Below are 19,929 nucleotides of genomic sequence, written 5' to 3' on the forward strand. Positions count from 1 at the left end.
TCATTAATAGATGTCCTGACTGAATCAACATCCCTTTGTCTCAGTCTCACCCCCCCTTCCCCTGCCTGTCTGCAGGTCCGGCAGAGAGAGGGGTGTTGGGGGGGGGGGAGTAACAAATGGATGCTCCAAAACTCTTTCTTCTCCCCAGGGCTCTGGGGTGTGAGTTGTTTCTGTTGATCCACCGTCCCTGGATCAAAGCATGTGGTTCCTTATTTCCCCACAGCTAATATTGTAAGACAAACATTAACTGACTGTAATCCCATGATTTATCAGATGCTGTCCTTCATCTGGTGTCTGTGGGATGTTGGTCCTGCAGACAAAGAGTTGTAAAGTTTCCCCTGTGGATACCATCTTTAATTTATTGGTCCCCAGAGCAGAGCTAGTGGTCTAGCTCTCTTCCTGGTGGGGTCAAATGACCAGGTCAGGCCTGGATCAGGCCTATCCTGATACCACGCTACAGTTTTAACTTCTGCGTGCTCCTCGTGAATCAATTATTCATTCATGCGACCTCTGCATTGATGTTGCTCTGGTCTTTATTACATTGAAAACTCTGCCAACAATCTTCAAACTTTCGTTGTTGCAGGTTTCTATGCACCAGAAATAGTACGTAGTCATTCTGTCACGTGGTTATTCTGTCAGATGGTCATGTTTAAAATACATCATCAGTCTTGTGGCTGTTTTTATTCGTTGTTGCATCTTTATTGCTCACGTTTACTTGACTATCCCACTTGTTGCTAATGTTTACATAATCATTGCTCTGTGTAATTTGAAGTTTGCATCAACTGCTCTCAGTCTTTGCTTTATGTTAAATGTTATTTTGCTTCGGGTCAGTACTTCAGCTCCTGGTCAATGCTGACTTTATCAAAAGTCTGTGTTCATTTCTGACCTTGTCAAACGGTTCCTTTGCAAGTCTCAAGTTACCTGGTAGGTAAGCTTTTCATCTAACTGGTGGTGGTGATGCTATGTGTGGTGTTGCTAATGGGTGGTGGTACACGTGTCGCGTCATTGGCACAAGGTCTCATGGCTGGGGAGGGCACTTACACACACCATGCACTTGGTAAGAACATGTAGATCATATAGGTTCCAACATGCATCTCACGTATAGGCCATGCAGCCTTTGTCAGCTTAGGGTCATTATGGCCTTTAACACTCAGCCTCAGTGGCTCGATCAGGTCATTGGACCAGCATACACCTCACATATGTCTATCGTAACCACATCATGCACGACCAATTGCTGGTCAAGGTCTATCGTGACCCCATCATGCACGGCCAATCGCTGGTCAAAGGTCTATCATGACCCCATCATGCACGGCCAATCGCTGGTCAAAGGTCTATCGTGACCCCATCATACACGGCCAATTGCTGGTCAAGGTCTATTGTGACCCCCTCATGCACGGCCAATCGCTGGTCAAGGTCTATCGTGACCCCATCATGCACGGCCAATCGCTGGTCAAAGGTAATAATGATAATAATAATAATAATAATAATACATTTTATGTGTATTGCACTTTATATTTGAGCAATCTCAAAGTGCTACAGAGAAGAAAAATAAAACAGGATAATTTTAATGTGTTAAAATGAGAGCCTATAAAAGGCACCTAGCAAAAAGCTTTCTTAAAAAGTTTTTTTTTTTAGGTCCTGTTTAAAAACATCTGCAGTCTGTGGGGCCCTCAGGTGGTCGGGGAGGGTGTTCCACGGCCTCGGAGCTGCAGAGGAAAAGGCCCGATCACCCATAGTGCGGAGCTTGGTTCTGGGGACTTGGAGGGTGTTCCTGGTTGCAGAACGGCGGGTGCATGAGGAGGTCTGGAGGGTGAGGAGTTCCTTCAGGTATTGGGGGGCATGTCAGTGAATGCACTGATGAGTGAGGAGGGAGACCTTGTACTCAATTCTGAGTGGGACAGGGAGCCAGTGAAGGGATTTTAGAAAGGGGGTGATGTGGTCATATTTGCGGACCTTTAACAGGATCCTTGCAGCGCTGTTTTGTATGTATTGGAGCCTCTGGATGCTCTTTCCAGAGATGCCGGTCAGAAGTGCATTACAGTAGTCAAGCCTGGAGGAGACAAAGGCGTGAACAAGCTTCTCTGCATCTGCCAGGGTGAGTATTGGACGGAGTTTGGCGATGTTCCTGAGGTGGTAGAATGATGTTTTACAGAGGTGTTTGAAGTGGATGTCAAAAGTGAGTTGGGGGTCCATTTTAACACCCAGGTTGGTGACAGATGTGGAAAGGGGGATACTTTGGCCGGAGAAGGTGATACTGGTGATGGTGGAAGAGCGGAGCTGATGTGGTGTGACAAGTAGGACGGCTTCTGTTTTGGACCTGTTCAGCTGAAGAAAGTGGAGCTTCATCCACGCCTCTATCTCCTCCAGGCAGGTGGTGAGTGTGGATGTTGACAGGGGAGAAGGAGAATTGGGGGTTGTCCTTAGGTAGAGCTGTGTATCATCAGCATAGCAATGGTAAGAAACCCCATGCCTGCTGATGAGATTGCCCAGGGGGAGCAGATAGAGGGTGAAGAGGGTGGGGCCCAGCACCGAGCCCTGAGGGACACCGCAGGTGACATTTTGGGTGTGTGATCTTGCTTTGCCCAGGGCGACGTATTCGGTTCTGTCGGTCAGATATGAGGTGAACCAGTTTTGTACATTGTCAGAGAGTCCAGTGGTGTATTTCAGACGGTGAAGGAGGATGTTGTGATCAACTGTGTCAAAAGCAGCTGTTAGGTCCAGGAGGATGAGTAGAGATGGGGAACCGGTGTCTGCTGCCATCAGGAGGTCATTGGTGACCCTGACCAAGGCTGTTTCTGTGCTATGGCTAGGGCGGAAACCAGACTGAAACTTCTCAAAGAGGTTGTTATGTTTGAGGTGATCCTGAAGTTGTGCTGCAACAGTTTTTTCCAGAACCTTAGACAGAAATGAAAGATTGGAAATGGGCCTGTAGTTGGAGAGAACTTCTGGATCCAGGGTGGGTTTTTTCAGTAGTGGTCTGATGACAGCAGTTTTTAACGCAGGTGTGATATGGCTGGCCAGGAGGGAGTGGTTTATGATCTTGGTGATGAATGGAGAGATGGCAGAGATGTTTGTCTTCAGCAGAGCTGAAGGAAAAGGGTCCAGATCACAGGTGGTTGGCTTCATGTTATTAATGACATCCTCCACCTCCTTCTGAGTGACAATGGAGAAGGAACAAAGAGGCTGGATAGTCTCAGATGGTGGATCGGTAGTTGTGGGAGGCAGGACAGCAGTGGCAGAGAGGTGCGAATGAATGTTATCAACTTTTTGTCTGAAAAAAGTGATGTGCATATTGCACCTCTCTTCTGTGGTCTCGGAGTGGGCAAGTGAAGGCGGTTTGAGAAGGTGATTTATTGTCGAGAAAAGTTGTTTGGAGTTACTGGGGCTGTTGTTGATGATGGTGGAATAAAACCTGGACTGTGCTTCCCTCAGAGCTTCTGCATACGCCTTCCTGTGTTCTCTGTATGCCTGTTTGTGAACAGTAAGTCCAGAGGCCTTGAGCCGCCGCTCAAGAACACGCCCAGCAGCCTTCATCTTTCGCAGCTCGCAGGTGTACCAGGGTGCTAAGCGCGAGAAGGAGACTGACCTGGATGTTAAGGGGGCATGAAGGTCCAGAAGACTGCTCAGGGACTGGTTGTAAGAATCCACTAAATCAGCACCAGAGAGGAAGTCAGTAGAGCCAGAGGAGAGAAGTTGAAGGTCCAGAGCCAGGGCAACAGTGTCGATGTTTTTCAGCTTCCTGAAGTGGATCTGCCGCCTGGGTTTGGTGTGGGGAGAAGGGAAGGGCAACTCCATCGACACAACTTTGTGGTCAGACACACCAAGATCATAAACCTGTAGGTTGGTGATGGGAGCAGAGTTGGTGATGACCAGGTCAAGTGTGTGTCCCCTTGAGTGTGTGGGGACATCAACATGTTGTTGTAGGTTGAGGGAGTCCAGTAGCTGAAGGAAATCAGCAGCGGAGTGACATGAGGGGGCATCAACATGAATATTTAAATCTCCCAGGATTATGGTGTTGGCAGAGGTAGTGCAGAGCGTTGTGAGGAGATCAGACATTTCCAGGATAAAAGCAGAGTTGGGTTTAGGGGGCCAGTAGATGAGGAGAACAGTCATGGGAAAGGGGGGCTTACATTTAAATGCAAGACACTCGCAGGAGGTTGTTGTGGGCAGCTGGATGGTGGACAGCTCCAGGTCCTGTCGGTGGATGACTACTAGGCCACCACCGCGGCCAGTGCTGCATGCTGCCTCCAAATAACTGTAACCAGGGGGGCAGGCTTCATTGAGGGCAGAGTAAACCTCTGGCTGGTGCCAGGTTTCTGTTAAACACATGATGTCAAGTCCCTTCTCCCTTATGTGTTCTTCAATCAGGGTGGATTTATTGTTGATGGACTGAGTGTTAAAAAGTTCGATTTTGACCAAAGAATGTGGGATGAATCTCTGTACAGGTCGCAGAGCATTGAAATCCACTCTGCGCGAGCTGGAATCCACTCCGTGAATTCTATCCAGCCGAGTGTGCGGGGATCTCGCGGTGTTTCCTGTGCTGGAGTGCAGAGATCTTGCGGTGTTTCCTGAGTTGATGGCAGCTGGAGCGACGGCGCTCTGATGACGCGTCAGACGTGCAACGGGTGACCATAGAGACAGGATGTTTGTAGCAGAGCAGCTTGGCTGGTTATGGAAGATGAATTTTCGACCGGAGCCTCTGTGAATGTAGCGAGGGCGGCGTAGAAGACCAAGTTCGTTGATGATGGGGATGTTAAGTCCAGGAGTAATTGCGGGTTTTAGTTGGCGGAGTTGCGCGATGGAGTAGCTGAACGCCAAGCTGACCACGAAGGATGCTGCCTAGCCTCGATAGCTGCTAGCCAGGATACCTATCAGTGGCAACTCCGGTTAAAGTTCGAGAAACGGTGATGGAAGGGAGGAAGGTTGTCCGTCAAGGCGATATGATGGTTGGATCCAGAGAGCCTTTTCCAGGTGGGACAAGGTTGACAGCTGGAAGTCGTCTGTAGCAGGTAAGTACCTAGCTAGCCCACCGGTAAAACGAAAAGGTAAAACGTAGGATCCAAGGACCAGAAAAATTAGAGCACAGGCACCGCAATTTAAAACAATCCGTGCTGCATAAGAGCAACTTTGCCCTGAAATAGCGCAGAAAAACTATAAAAGCAATTTAAGGTCCCGGGTGGAGAAGCGGTGAACAGACAACGCCAGCGTCCTCTCCTCCATTCAAGTGACGTTCAAATGTCAAACACATTCTATCTATCTATCTATCTATTGTGACCCCATCATGCACGGCCAATTGCTGGTCAAAGGTCTATTGTGACCCCATCATGCACGGCCAATCGCTGGTCAAAGGTCTATCGTGACCCCATCATGCACGGATAATCGCTGGTGAAGGTCTATTGTGACCCCATCATGCACGGCCAATCGCTGGTCAAAGGTCTATCGTGACCCTGTGACAGAGCCACATTGAGAAAAAAAAAAAAAGTGTCAAATCAATGGTCATTAGAAGGGTATTAAAACTAAGACACTAAGAGTGAGAATGTTTGTTTTGCATTTTAGTGCTATGAAAATTAAACTGTCCACTGTAAATGAAAAGGATGTGGGTATGTGCCAGTTAAGAGATATGTCTGTGCCGAGGTGATATAGGGGGATGTGACGTAGACGAAGGGGGAGATTCGGCGCGGCAGGGTTGAATTGGTGAGCGTCAGGCGAGAGTCTGCAGCTGCCCTTTACTACACAGTCTATTCAAATTGTGGAAAAATGTCATGGAAAAATAGACTTTTGAATGTACTGTGAGGGAAAGGAAAAGGATATTATTCGAGCTCTCCGTTCCGGCATCTCCCACGGCTGAACGTAGCATGAGGACGCCAAGAACAAAGACTTTGGGATTACTCTTCCTCCGGATTCTTGGTGAGATCTATCCTTTTTTGTCTGGATTTTGAGTACTGGTACCAGTCGCGCTCGATCATTTTTTTTGTGGATTATATTTGGTTTTGTGAGCGAACTGAAGGATTTTTGTTTTGGGGACAAACGGACAACAGCATTGACGGATTTATTGTTTGTTTTCGGTGGGAAAAGAAGGACTAAAAGAGACTATTCGAGTGAACTTTCATTAAATCTAAGTTCATATTTCGATTTGAATATATATTGGACTGATTTAGAGAGTTATTTTTGTTGTAATTAAATTTTTATTTGTCGCATTGAGCTGGGTGAAGCATATTTCTTTGAGTGACGCATATTGCTCTGTTCACCTCAGTAGCCTGTCAATACATATTAAAAAGGGTGAAACTTATTTCATATTGATATTGACTCTGGTACCTGTTTAATTTTTTTTGATTAAAAAGGTTATAGGTTTTCTTTTCTTCTAAAAGAACCCTTGAGCGTTGAACCTCGATAAAATAAAAAGGTCGAGTGTTACAACCCGATCATGCAAGACCAATTGCTGGTCAAGGTCTATCGTGACCCCATCATGCACGGCCAATCGCTGGTCAAAGGTCTATCGTGACCCCATCATACACGACCAATTGCTGGTCAAGGTCTATCGTGACCCCATCATGCATGGCCAAACGCTGGTCAAAGGTCTATCGTGACCCCATCATGGAAGACCAATTGCTGGTCAAGGTCTATCGTGACCCCATCATGCACAGCCAATCGCTGGTCAAGGTCTATTGTGACCCCATCATGCACGGCCAATCGCCGGTCAAAGGTCTATCGTGACCCCATCATGCACGGCCAATCACTGGCTCTGAATGTCTTTGTGACCTCACTCATGCACGGCCAATCTCTGGTCATCAAGGTGAATGTCTAATCATTTGTTTTAATAAGGGAATCAATTACTCACGTTGCTGTGTTTTATTGTTTTAACTCTTCTTAGAATCCTGTTGCTGCCCGGTAAGGTAAGGCCTGCATCACTGAGAGTGGTCGTATGGCTCTCCTGTTGTTTCTCCACAATATTGTTTAGGGGGAATACCCCCCTGCTCTCGGCCTCTCGACATCCTCAAGTACATGAAGACATCACGATGGAGTCTAAACGCCAAAGACTTTGCACATTTCATTCCTTCCAAACTTGTTAATAAATAATTGTTCAGTCTTAATGAAGTCTCTCCTGATTGAAATAGTCTATGCGTAAATCATACAAATGAAACGATAGCTAAAGAGCGGACATTGAATTTCTTTCCTGTCATCATTTGCAATTGTTTGCTTTGATTGCAATTGTTTGGATGGCTACAACAAGAAGTCGGTCATACAGTTAGCCTGCTACACGTCCGTTCTACTGGCATTTTATTTCTTTTACTGTTATTTTTACTGTAAGGAAACATGATAATAAACAATAACTGATGAACCAGCACATTGGATAGGCTTGGATTTGATATCAGAAAATGTGACCCCATCTGCATGATTAATGAGGCAAACACCAGAATTGTTTGGTGGCAAGCAAAAATGTCTAAATAGGAGAAGTGTCGTAGGAGCACTCGAAAAGAAACGTGAGATAATATGTAACACAATAGACTAATAAATTTTATTATACCATAGCCTATATTTAGCTAGGCCTATAGCTTAGACCTAATGTGGGTGGAAAATTGAGCAGTCTGGGCCAACACTTAAAGTTACCAACACTTGCTTAAAAAGCCTTAAGTTAGATGGGCTTATGTTCAACATATTTTTAGAACACAGAATCTCTTCTCAATGATTGCTTTTCTTTTTTTTCTAGGTGGCAAGTTGTTTTACGTCAGACACAAGGGCTCTGAAAGAGAGGTCAAAGCTAAAGTTGTCTGTGGAGCAGCCGAGGCGGACTAAATATTTGCATGTTGAGTTTCATGACAGTGAAATTGGTTTGCACAGCTGGCAAATACAAACCAGAGATGCAATTTCCAAATGCGTTCATTGGCCTGCCATGTCAGATGACAGATATAGGCTACTCGTAAAAAAACTTTCGACCAAAAAAATTTCATCCATAGGTATCACAGTGCGCTGTGTATCAGCAAAGCCAGACCTGTAATCAAGCTCGGCACAGATTACAAGCCAATAAAGGAAAAAGTTTCTTGTTTTACCGTTTTATCTAACCAAATGGTCAAATGAACATGGTATCCGTTAAAGGGAGATGCGTGATTTAACAAAAAAAGCCCTCGGTTTGTGGTTATTGTAAAGACACTTGCTCGAGTGCATGCGCAGCATTTAATATTGTTCGGTGGGATGTATATAGGCCTATATATAATAGGCCTATTCATTTACAGTCTTATACGGGAAATACCATTAGCTGTTCTGCTGTTACCACAGTTCAGGGTTATTTGATATCTGTGTAGCGTGACATCAGGATAGGCCTGATCCAGGCCTGACCTGGTCATTTGACCCCACCAGGAAGAGAGCTAGACCGCTAGCTCTGCTCTGGATCAAAGTGGGCACTTATGGAATCAGAGGGGGGTTTACAACCCTCTCCCCCATTTGTTTCAACATTCCACAGAGACCGGATGTAACTTTTGGGACACACTCCAATGAACTGAGTTGATTGTGGCTTTGTTTTATATATTTGCATGTAATATGTGTATGATGATACACATCCTCGGGAGAAGAGACCCTTTAATAGGAGACGACACCCCAAGATCTCTCTTACCCTCTTATGTCCTTGCGCTTTTACGCCTCTTGCCCTCTCTTTTCCACTCTTCTCACCCTGCCTCTGGACCCTTAACCCTTTAACCCCTTCTTTATCTTTGAAATTTTGCCCCGCGAGAAGGCCCAGAGCCTGCGTGCGCCTTGCAGCGCTGACGACCTCGCGAGTAGACATTGCTCCAAGTAAACTTCAAGCTGCTCTAGCCCTGTGTTCCAAGAAGTGAAGACAACAGCTCTCTTTTTTTTGCTCCAATCCTTGCGCTTTGACAAACCTCAAACCCAGAGCCCAGAAGACGCACTCAGCCTCCATCCAGTACCAGTCACAACACAGAGTGACCTGCATATCGTCATCTAGAGCGACCGTACCGGCCGTGCGGCGCCGCTCCAAGGGTGTTACCCGGGTTAAAGCCCAGGGCACCTGAAGCTCCAGGCCACGCCGGTCTGGCGGCCTCCACACGCCTCAACAGCGCGGTTGACTCTCTCCTCCATCAGAGTAGGTCTCACTTTGCTTTACTGTATATCGGAGTTGATGTGGTAGTATTAAGGGTATTATGGGATAGAGAAGAACTTTAGCAAAGATACCTCCCAATATCTCAGCTGCTGCACCGTGCTCCCTTAACAGGTTTCAATTTCAGCCCATCTTTCCATCATGTTCATCGTTGGATTAATCGTTTTCATGCTCAACACTATATTCATTTATCTCATGTATATTTAGTAGTTTAGTTAACAAATTCTTTATTTATAAAGAACTGATTACGTGTTTTGTAAGTGTGAAGTAATAAGCCTCTGTACACCGCGGAACAAACTCAATTCTAGACTGTAGCAACCTTCAGATTATGAGATCGAATTAAAATAATCGGCTAACTCATTATAAGTTTTCCCTGTTTTATCAAAATAGGGTGGTGCCCGGATAAATACCTACCATAGGTTAAATCCTTTAATTAAAGTTAAACTTTGATTTCCAATAGTCAAAATAGAGTGCAGGCATTCTACGACTAATTCATTATTAAATAATTAATCGACCGATTTACGCTACAGCTGTCTTACATTAAATGGCCAAAAGTATGTGGACAGCACACCTGTAAGATTTTGATGGACAACAGGTACAAAAATATCTATCTTTTATTGGTTTTTAAAATGTATATCTTTAGATGTAAGGCAAACACATATAAAGCAGAGAATTTATGCTTTTGTTAAGAAATATACATGTTAAAGTTTTAAAAAAAATCGCGCCCATAGACCAAACAGATCGGGCAGTCAGTAAAAAAAGTAAAATTCTGCACTCCAGCAAGTGTCTATACAATAACTGCTTTTGTTTTCAAATTACGAAGCCCTTGTATTACCTCAGTCCAAAGCTGTATTCATCTTGTTTGATAACAGGATGAACAAATCCTAATGCTATTCCAGTTTTTGTCTTCAAATTGGTAATATGAATAGAAATTTAACCAAAACCTGAAAACAACTCGTTTTTAGCTTTAATCTGCATTATCTGCCCCAACTGAATCTCTACAAAAACTGGATATGGATACATAGACAGATGTTAGTAAGTGAGTGAGTACATTTTATTTAGTATAGCACCTTTCATGGACTAAAATCAGTTCTTCATGAGAATAAACTATATTAAAAATAAGACCATAAAAACAGTAAAAAAAAAAAAGAAACCGTTAAATTATAACAACAGTCCTTAAACACTAAATTAAAATAGGCCTACTTGCCAGCATGAGGTGAGAGAAAGGCCAGTTTAAATAAGTGGGTCTTTAACTAGTAGTGTCAACACAGACTGCAAAAGAATGTTTAAAAGAAGATCATTCCACAAAGTTTGAGCCACAATTTCAATGAATGAAGGATTAACGTTATTTTAATTCATACAAAAAAAACCTAAATAATGCATTGTATATTTTTTTATCAAACAAGTTGAACACCACGCTTGGGTACATGCACCATATTTCAAACTTTATTTGAGTTATTATAAACATGTCATTATAATATTGCTTTTTCATCATGAAAAAAGAGCTAAAATTGCACTATGGCATGTCAACACGTCATGTGTGAATAATATAAGATATTAGACCACCACAAACATGCCAAAACATTTTAAGTAATCAACAACCAAATAAATCATTTTTTACCCACATTATAGTTCTCCTTACTTTTGAACAATTGTGCTTGTAACAAAATGGCACACAAGCCTCTAAGCTTTCTGTGCGGTGGTGTTATATATGAAAAAGCTGTAATCCAGTTTCCAGATTGTTTTTCATAAACAAAATAGTTTGGAGTGCAAGGAGTGGTCTAGGAACAACAAACATTTAGTTTGGACTTCTCTGTTGTGAATACAAAACATTTGCTATTGTCGTTCCATCCAGGGCCTGTGTTGAATGGTTACTTGATATTTGGATATTTGATTTGATTTGTGTTTTCTTGCTGATATATTTTGACACTACATGTCCACTTGAAGGATTCTGCTCTCCTTTGTAGAGCAGGTGTGAGCACAGTTTTTTTCAGTGTTTCTTTTCATGTCATTTTGTGATTTCAGTCTCATTGGACTCAACCCATCCAGTCAGATCAAGACAGCAAAGTTGGTCAGACTCGAGTAATCACTCTTGCACCTTCCCACTTCTTCATTGAGAGTCACCTTTCTGATCAGTAGGGTTTAAGAACGAAGTATGAACAGGCTGGGTTAATTGTAATTTGTTTTGTCTTTCACTGTTAGTCTGAACTTGTTCACAGTATCTCTCATGTTCTAATGTTGAGGTCAACTGTAAAAGAATTAATGAGTTTTAATAACAAGTTTTATATTTTTGCAGCTCTGACTAATGTTTTATTTCACAGGTGAAGAGAATCATATTAAATGTTAAAAGTTTGAATTGACAGTTTACAATATGCATAATTTACAAAGCTAATGTAAAAAAGTAAATAATTGTAAAAAGATTTTACATAGTATATGTACAATATATATACATAGTATATTGTTTTTGTGAGATTACAGGTATTTAGTTGCCAGGTAACTTCTGTAACCTAAATAGAATACAACATGATATTGTAAACTCAATTACAAGTAAAAGCACTTTGTAAACATTTAGTTTTTTTCATTTGTAAAGGTGCTATATAAATAAAGTTATTCTTATTATTATAAGTAATTGCTGTTTTTCTGTAAAAAAAACAACAACAACACAGAATTGTAATTTATTTATTACAACACAAACTTGTAAACCGTTCACTGTAACATGCAGTCAAAGACTCGTTCCCCCGAGATGCACCACAGAACATCAAGTCATTCCTGCCTGTGGCCATCAGACTCAATAACTCCTCCCTCTAAATGTCTGACACACAGACACCTATTTTAAACTGTGCACTGAACTGAACTCTTACTGTACATAAGCCGGATGATTGTGCAATAATTCAACTGTGCAGTATGTTGACATAAATACTGCATACACTGTTCATTTATAAATAACTCATATAACTTTTTGCATCGTACTCTTATTTTGTATTTAACTTTATTTTTGCATTTAACTTTTTTCTGGCATTTATATTTAATTCTGGCATTTATATTTAAATTACCATAGATCCACCTCTCAATTATATGTAATTATATTAAATTCTGGCATTCATATTTAAATCACCATAGATCCACTTCTCAGCCTTTAATCTTTATCTTTATCTTATTTTATTTTATATATAATGCACATATTTACATTTTTCTTACTTCTATTTTATGTCATATATTTCTTTATGCTTTCTCTATGTCAGAGCAACTGTCATGTCCGAAATCTTTCTTTCTTTTCTTTTTTGAAACCCCGACTTTGCTTTCTTTGGGGGAGACACGGTGCTGCAGCCTGCAGCATCACTCACTTAGCTCTCTAGACTGACTGCTGACAGATCAATCCAGTCACCTGGCAGAGGGCAGACTAAACCATTTTGCGCAATTAGTAGGGGTGAGAGGGTCCTCTGAGAGAGTCTTCACAGAGTTAGCTTGAAGAAAATGCAAGGAAAAAATATGCAAGGAATAATAAATAAGTTAATAAGTAAGAAGAGAGTCTGAGCATATGACAGCTTGTAGTAACAGGCTACAACAGTTATTTTTGTACTATATGTTCTTGTACAAACATGAACACTGTAAGCAGGCTGTTGATCATTTTAAGGTAATTAATTACAGTTTTTTACGATTGAATAAACACTTAAAATCAAAAGTATTACACAATTATCAAAACACTCAAGCAAAACTCGGCCCAGATTTGCACCACTATAAGCACAATAAGTCAGCTCACACTTTTTGCAAAACAATACACACAGTGATTTGCAAAACACTAAACACACTTGTATGCATTACACACAGACGTACATCAAGATGTCACTTCCTTGCAATTCTAAAGCACGGACTGTCAAATTACCACACCTATCTGCCAATTGGTTAAACACAGCCATCAGGTGCGCAAACACGAGATTGCTTAATTATAGACACACCAATCAGGTTTAAGCACTATAAATATGCAGCAGGTGAGTTCACCTATCTTCAACCAAAATGTGAGGAAGGAGAAGAGTGAGGGTGAGAGGGGGAATCGGAGGAGGAGGAGGAGGAGGAGAAGGAGGAAGAGGCAGAGGCCGTGCCAGAGGCCGTGCCAGAGGTAGAGGCCGAGGTGGAGGTAGAGGAAGAGGAAGAGGAAGACCTGCAGCAGGAGGAGGTGAAGCTGAAAGAAGAAGAGTATCAAATTTAAGCAACGAAATTCGCGCAACTCTTGTGGACCATGTAGTGAACCATGGATTGACGCTGAGGGAGGCTGGACTGAGAGTGGCATCTGTCATAAGGGCATTTAGACAAGAAAACAGGCAAAAAATAACCTGTTTACAGCTGCTCATTGTATGCACCATATCAGCACTTTTGACACCCCTTCCTGTGACATTTTACAGTAGGTTACATGTATTTTGTTCTACATAGGATTGAGGGTCGAGTACGACAAGGAGGAAGGGCACCCATTTTTACACAACAGCAGGAGAGAGAGATTGTGAACATGGTTTTGGCAAATAATACCATAAGGCTCCGTGAAATCCAGGCCAACATTATTGGAGACCAAACCATTTTTCATAATGTGAATCAGGTCTCTCTGTCCACAATAGCACGCATCCTGAAGACACATCAGGTGCAGATGAAGCACATATATCGAGTGCCTTTTGAACGGAACTCGGAGAGGGTCAAACAGCTGCGGCATGAGTATGTGGAGGTATGCATTGTTCACTTTAGTACTCTGATGTTGCATACTGCACACATAACCTTTTTACATGTAAATGTAATGTACACTAAAACTATGCTTAACCTACACAATCACCCTTTGTGCTGCAATTACCCAGAATGGGGTCCTCCACCGTCATGCCAACATGGGTCCATACAGAACACCTAACATCCTCACATTTTTGGACAGATTATACAACCTCACAGCAGTTACAGTTTTTTTGGATTGCTTACACATTAAAATTAAAAGTAGTACACAACTATAAGCACATTGTCAACCTCACACTTGTTGCAAAACTCTACACACAGTGATTTGCAAAACACTAAACACACTTAACATACATTACACACAAAAATCTATCATGACTGTCAAATTACCACACCGTCCAACCAATTGGTTCAACACAGTCATCAGGTGTGCAAACACTCGTTTGCTTAATTGTAGACACACCAATCAGGTGTATAAGCACTATAAAAAGCAGCAGGTGAGTTCATCGGTCCTCAAGCACAATGGAAAGAGTCAGAGAAAGAGTAAGACGAGGAGGAGAACGAGGAGAACGAGGAGGACGAGGAGGACGAGGAGGACGAGGAGGAGGACGAGGAGGAGGAATCAACAGAGGAAGAGGAAGAGATGGAGGCCATGCTGGAGGTAGAGGTAGAGGTAGAGGAAGAGGAAGAGGAAGAGGAAGACAAGAAGGTGCTCAAAGAGGACCGAATCTGACAAATGAGATCCGCGCAACACTGGTTGACCACGTTGTCAACCACGGCCTGACGCTGAGGGAGGCTGGACTGCGAGTACAGCCAAATCTAAGCCGATATACAGTGGCAAGTGTGATAAGAACATTTCGACTGGAAAATAGGTATTGTAAAAATATCATCATATCAAAAACATCTGCACGGTTTCAGTAACTGCTTACAGTACTGTATTCTATGCACTATCAGCACTTCTGTTACCTTTTCCTGTGAAATTACTGTACTATTGTATACTGTTTTTTTTTTCTACATAGGATTGAGGGTCAGGAACGACAAGGGGGAAGGCCTCCTATGTTCACAGAACAGCAAGAGAGGGAGATAGTAATCATGGTTTTGGCCAACAATGCTATAACACTCAATCAGCTCCAAGCTAACATTGTCAATAACCACGCCATTTTCAACGATATCCATCAGGTCTCAACATCAACACTGGCACGCATCCTAAAAAAAAACCATATTCAAATGAAGCAAATTTATCGAGTGCCTTTCGAGCGCAATTCCGAAAGGGTGAAACGACTGCGGCATGATTATGCAGAGGTATGTATTCACTTTAGCAGTGTGATCTTGCATACTGTCTCATAATCTTTTACTGTACTGTAATATGTATACTAGATCTACACTGAACTACACAATTTTGCCTGACACTGTTTTTCAGAGAGTTTTACGAATGGATTGAGAGGAGATCCAACATGAGTTCATTTACGTAGATGAGGCTGGGTTCAACCTGACGAGAACACGAAGGAGGGGAAGAAACATCATTGGCCACAGGGCTATAGTCAATGTCCCAGGGCAACGTGGGGGTAATATAACACTCTGTGCAGCCATTACACAGAATGGGGTCCTCCACCGCCATGCCCATATGGGCCCTTACAACACAGCACTCATACTTACATTCTTGGACCAATTGCACAACATAACAGCAGCAAATCAAATCGATCATATGCAATACATTGTTGTCTGGGACAATGTGTCTTTCCACCGCTCTGCTCTGGTTCAGAACTGGTTTCAGCAACATCCACATTTCACCGTCCTATATCTTCCACCATACTCTCCATTCCTCAACCCCATAGAAGAGTTTTTCTCGGCATGGCGGTGGAAGGTATATGATCTCCGTCTCCAGGCTGAGGTACCCCTCATCCAAGCCATGGAGGAGGCCTGTGACCAGATGGAGGTAGCAGCAATGCAAGGATGGATTCGTCATTCAAGACGTTTCTTTCCAAGGTGTCTTGCTAATGACAACATTGCCTGCGATGTTGATGAAATTCTCTGGCCAGATCCAGCTAGGCCAAGAGACAATGTCTAGTTTTTTTTTGTTTGTTTTTTTTTTAACTTACAATACGTAAAGTGACGTTTTGTTACAGTATTATGAATCTCCATGTCAACATTTTGGGAGTGTTGAGAAATAAATGAGTTTCTTCAGTCTGCAACATTGGTCTTGTGTAGTGTTTGGTGAATTTACATTATATTTGTACTTTGTTGATAGTAGCCTACTCTAATCATAGGGAAGTAGAAGTGCTAAAAGTGTTTTAGGTTTATCACAGCAGAGTGTAACTCATGCAAACAGAGTATAGTAATGTGAAACGTGTGTGTTTCATATGGTAACAAAGTGTGGTTTTTAAAAAGAAGTGTATAGTTTTTACAAGAGTGTTTAATTTTGCAAAGGATCTGTAGTGTTTTGCTAATTGGGTGTGTGGTTGTGCTAATTGTGTGTAGTGTTTTGAAAACACGGGCCCTGTTTTGAAAATCGTGCTTAAGTAATCAAAAAAAACTGTAACAACATGCACCAGATGCAATACATTGTCATCTGGGACAATGTATCATTCCACCGCTCTGCTCTGGTCCCGAACTGGTTTCAGCAACATCCACATTTCACAGTCCTATTCCTGCCACCGTATTCTCCTTTTTTGAACCCAATTGAGGCGTTTTTCTCGGCATGGCGGTGGAGGGTTTATGATCTCTGGCCCCAGGCTCGGGTACCCCTCATTCAGGCCATGGAGGAGGCCTGTGACCAGATTGAGCCCACAGCCATACAAGGATGGATTCGGCATTCAAGACGATTCTTTCCACGCTGTCTTGAGAATGAGAATATTGCCTGCGATGTCGATGAAATTCTCTGGCCAGATCCAGCTAGGTGAGGAGATAACCTGTAGCAATTTCTGTACTGTGTTTTCATTTTTTTTTTGTACTGGATAAAAGGTTATGTTTGTCAGAGGCATGAAAACTGGGACATGTTTTTTTGTTTTTTTTTGAGTCTCCATGTTGACTAAATTGAGTATATGGAGAAAAATAAATTACATTTTCATCAGTCTGCAGCATCGGTCTTGTGTGGTGTCTAATGCATACAAGTGTGTTTAGTGTTTTGCAAATCACTGTGTGTATTGTTTTGCAAAAAGTGTGAGCAGACATTGTGTTTATAGTGGTGCAAATCAGGGCGATGTTTTGCAAATTCACTGTGTACTTCACTTACACTACTCTATTCACTCAGGAGCAGAATAAGCCTGAAGTGTTTAAGGTTTTCAACAGCAGTGTGTAACTGGTACAAACAGAATTAAGTCATAAGCAACGTGTGTGTTTCATATGGTAACAAAATATGGTTTTGATAAATTAGTGTATAGTTTTTACAAGAGTGTTTCATTTTGCAAAGGATCTGAGGTGTTTTGCTAATTGGGTTTGTGGGTGTGCTAATTGTGTGTAGTGTTTTGCAAAACAAAACAAAATTGTGTTTAAGCAATCGAGAAAAACTGTAAACTGCATTAAAGTATAGGAATTATTTTGTACCAAACTTTATAGCTGTTTACAGACTGGGTGGGCACAGAGTGTGCTAAAACACACAAGAGGCCGAATTCTCCTTTGCAATAATTCCCTTACTGTTTAGAAATGGATAAGCCTAATCACAAAATTATGTCATATGTAATAGCAATATTAACTGCCTCTTTTGAGGGGCATGTAAAAACACAGTAAGTGTAACTGAATTCCCAGGTATTGCAGGTTCCTTGATTTAGCATAACATATCATGTTATGATAACCTTCAGGGATGATGGAAAACCCTGCAATGATAAGACCTTTAGTACAGACTAGAACCTGTTTTACACAGTGAACCTGCCAGACAAGTAACAGGCATGAGCCCTCAAACAACAGCATATACAGAAACTCCTTCTGGTTTCCCATAGCTGGGTCTTGTCTCAGCACCTCTGCTCAGTACTTTCTGGATTCATCTCATGTTAAATAATTATATAGATAAGTTAAGATAAGGAGGACAATATAGTCATAGGATATGCTTATTGATACTCCTATTTTGGTCATTGGGGTAATGTGTGTGCGTGTGTGTGTGTGTGTGTGTGTGTGTGTTTGTGTGTCTACAATATTTTCTTTCATTTGCTTTACAAGGACAGAGAAGAATTTGAAGCAGGCCTTCAGGAGGAAATGATGACTATTGCCATCATCAGTTACCAGTCCACCCAGTCTCACAAGACGGCAACCTTTGTGATTGAGGGAACAAAAATCCTGGAGGGAAATAATATCCCAAAGAGCTGCACTTTATTGATGGGCATAATATATGCTCTGAATCTGAGCTATGGAAAGAAACTGAAATGTACTTTTGAAGTCTTTCAGAAGTTGTTCTTTGGACTTGATGGACAGACGGCCAGTGCAAAAGTGATGAGTCTCAAGAACAGTATCTTCTGAACACAAGTCTCAGAGACTCAGGCTTTGAGGGGATCACAGTTGTTTGCATTGTGTTGAGATATGATCGAAAATGTGCTGTACCACCCCTGGAACTCCCAGCCTTTTTTATTTTAATCACACATGTGGAAAGTGGTGTACTGATGAATGAGCAATTGTGCTGTTAATTTTTCATACTGTTTCAAATGTTGATTACTGTGAACAAATATTTATTTGGTAAAATTGTTCTAAAATGTCTTTTACTTAATGTGTAAAAAACTGCAAGATCTTGAGAAGATTGGTAGCAACTTTAATTTTACAAAACGTTTGCAGATGTTTTACAAAGTAATTTTAAAAGTGCAGTTAACATTTTACACGTTACACATTTGATACTGTGGTTCTAAATTCATAAAGGCATAAACTTTGTTGTGGTAGCATAACCAGTTTATTGAGGTGTCATAGTTGAGTATGCTTACTGCCATACTTACTGCATTTCCCAAGGCAATATGGCCAGTTTGTTATTTCAAATTGTGAGGAAATTAACATTCTTGCTGCATCTAGATGCTCCTTTCCAATAAGTTAGAAAACATAGTTGTAACAACTCAATTTTAATCAGTAGTCAACTTAAAAAAGTGTGTTTATACTATTAATTATTAAGTTGGTGGTGATTAAAAATACTTAACTTAATTTCCTTAGAAGTTGTCCTAATTCAGAAAGAGGAATGGAGAGTGTTGCGTTCATTTTCTTTGTTGACGTTAGTTTTCAGATCCCCCTGGCTCTCTACTTTTCCCCACTGGCTGAATACTCCATATGTTTGTGGAAATCCCTGAATAATCTGAGCAATGTCTGAATTTCTACTTTATGTACTATTTATTTAAATCCTAATTTTTCTTATACTCTTCATAATAGTTTGTGTGAAAGAACATGTACAAAAGACATGTCTGCCAACCCAAGAATTTCTGTGGCCATCTCCGGCCCCCCCTATGAAAGTCTCCTGGGGCGCTACTGTATAAATGGAGTCTTGATTGGCAGGTATATGTTTGTTTCCTTGTTCTGCAGTTGTGGACATTTTGTAGAAGCAGATTCAAAATTGTACGTACATGTAAGTATGTTGAAAGTGTTGAAAATGTTTCATTTTTTTCTCAAGGATCTTTTGGACTTCTGAGTATGACTGCAACTAATAATAATTCATCATTAAGTGAATTATTTTTTTAATCAAACACACTTTCAAACCAAATATCTGGAGGGGACGTTATTAGAGTGGAAAAATAGTGAAAAGCTTTTTGGACTTAATCAAATGATTACATCTTTACATATAAAAATGAAAAGCTATTTGTTTTTGTACATTTTACATCATGAAATTACCAGTGGGCTTTTCAGACAAGTAAGAAATGTGCAATAAACTGAATATTTGATTTTCAGCATGCTCTGTTAAACTGCAGACCATACTATACTTTCACCACTAGATGTCAGACTTGCTCTTCTATTTGCTCGATTGTGTACTTTCTAAAACTCACTGATTGGTGAGAGCACCTAAACAATTCACAACTGTTAAAAATAGATGAACATAAACATTTGAATGTAGCTTTCTCTTCTTTTTATCATATTTATCCATTGGGGAATTTTATTCTTGAGAGTCGTATTTGAATTCAAGGCCCTGGAAACTCGGCTTGAAATAGCAAAAA

Source organism: Semicossyphus pulcher, unplaced genomic scaffold (genome assembly GCF_022749685.1).
Source record: "Semicossyphus pulcher isolate SPU_LCO1_2020_fin unplaced genomic scaffold, fSemPul1.0.p SCAF_5, whole genome shotgun sequence".
NCBI lineage: Eukaryota > Metazoa > Chordata > Actinopteri > Labriformes > Labridae > Semicossyphus > Semicossyphus pulcher.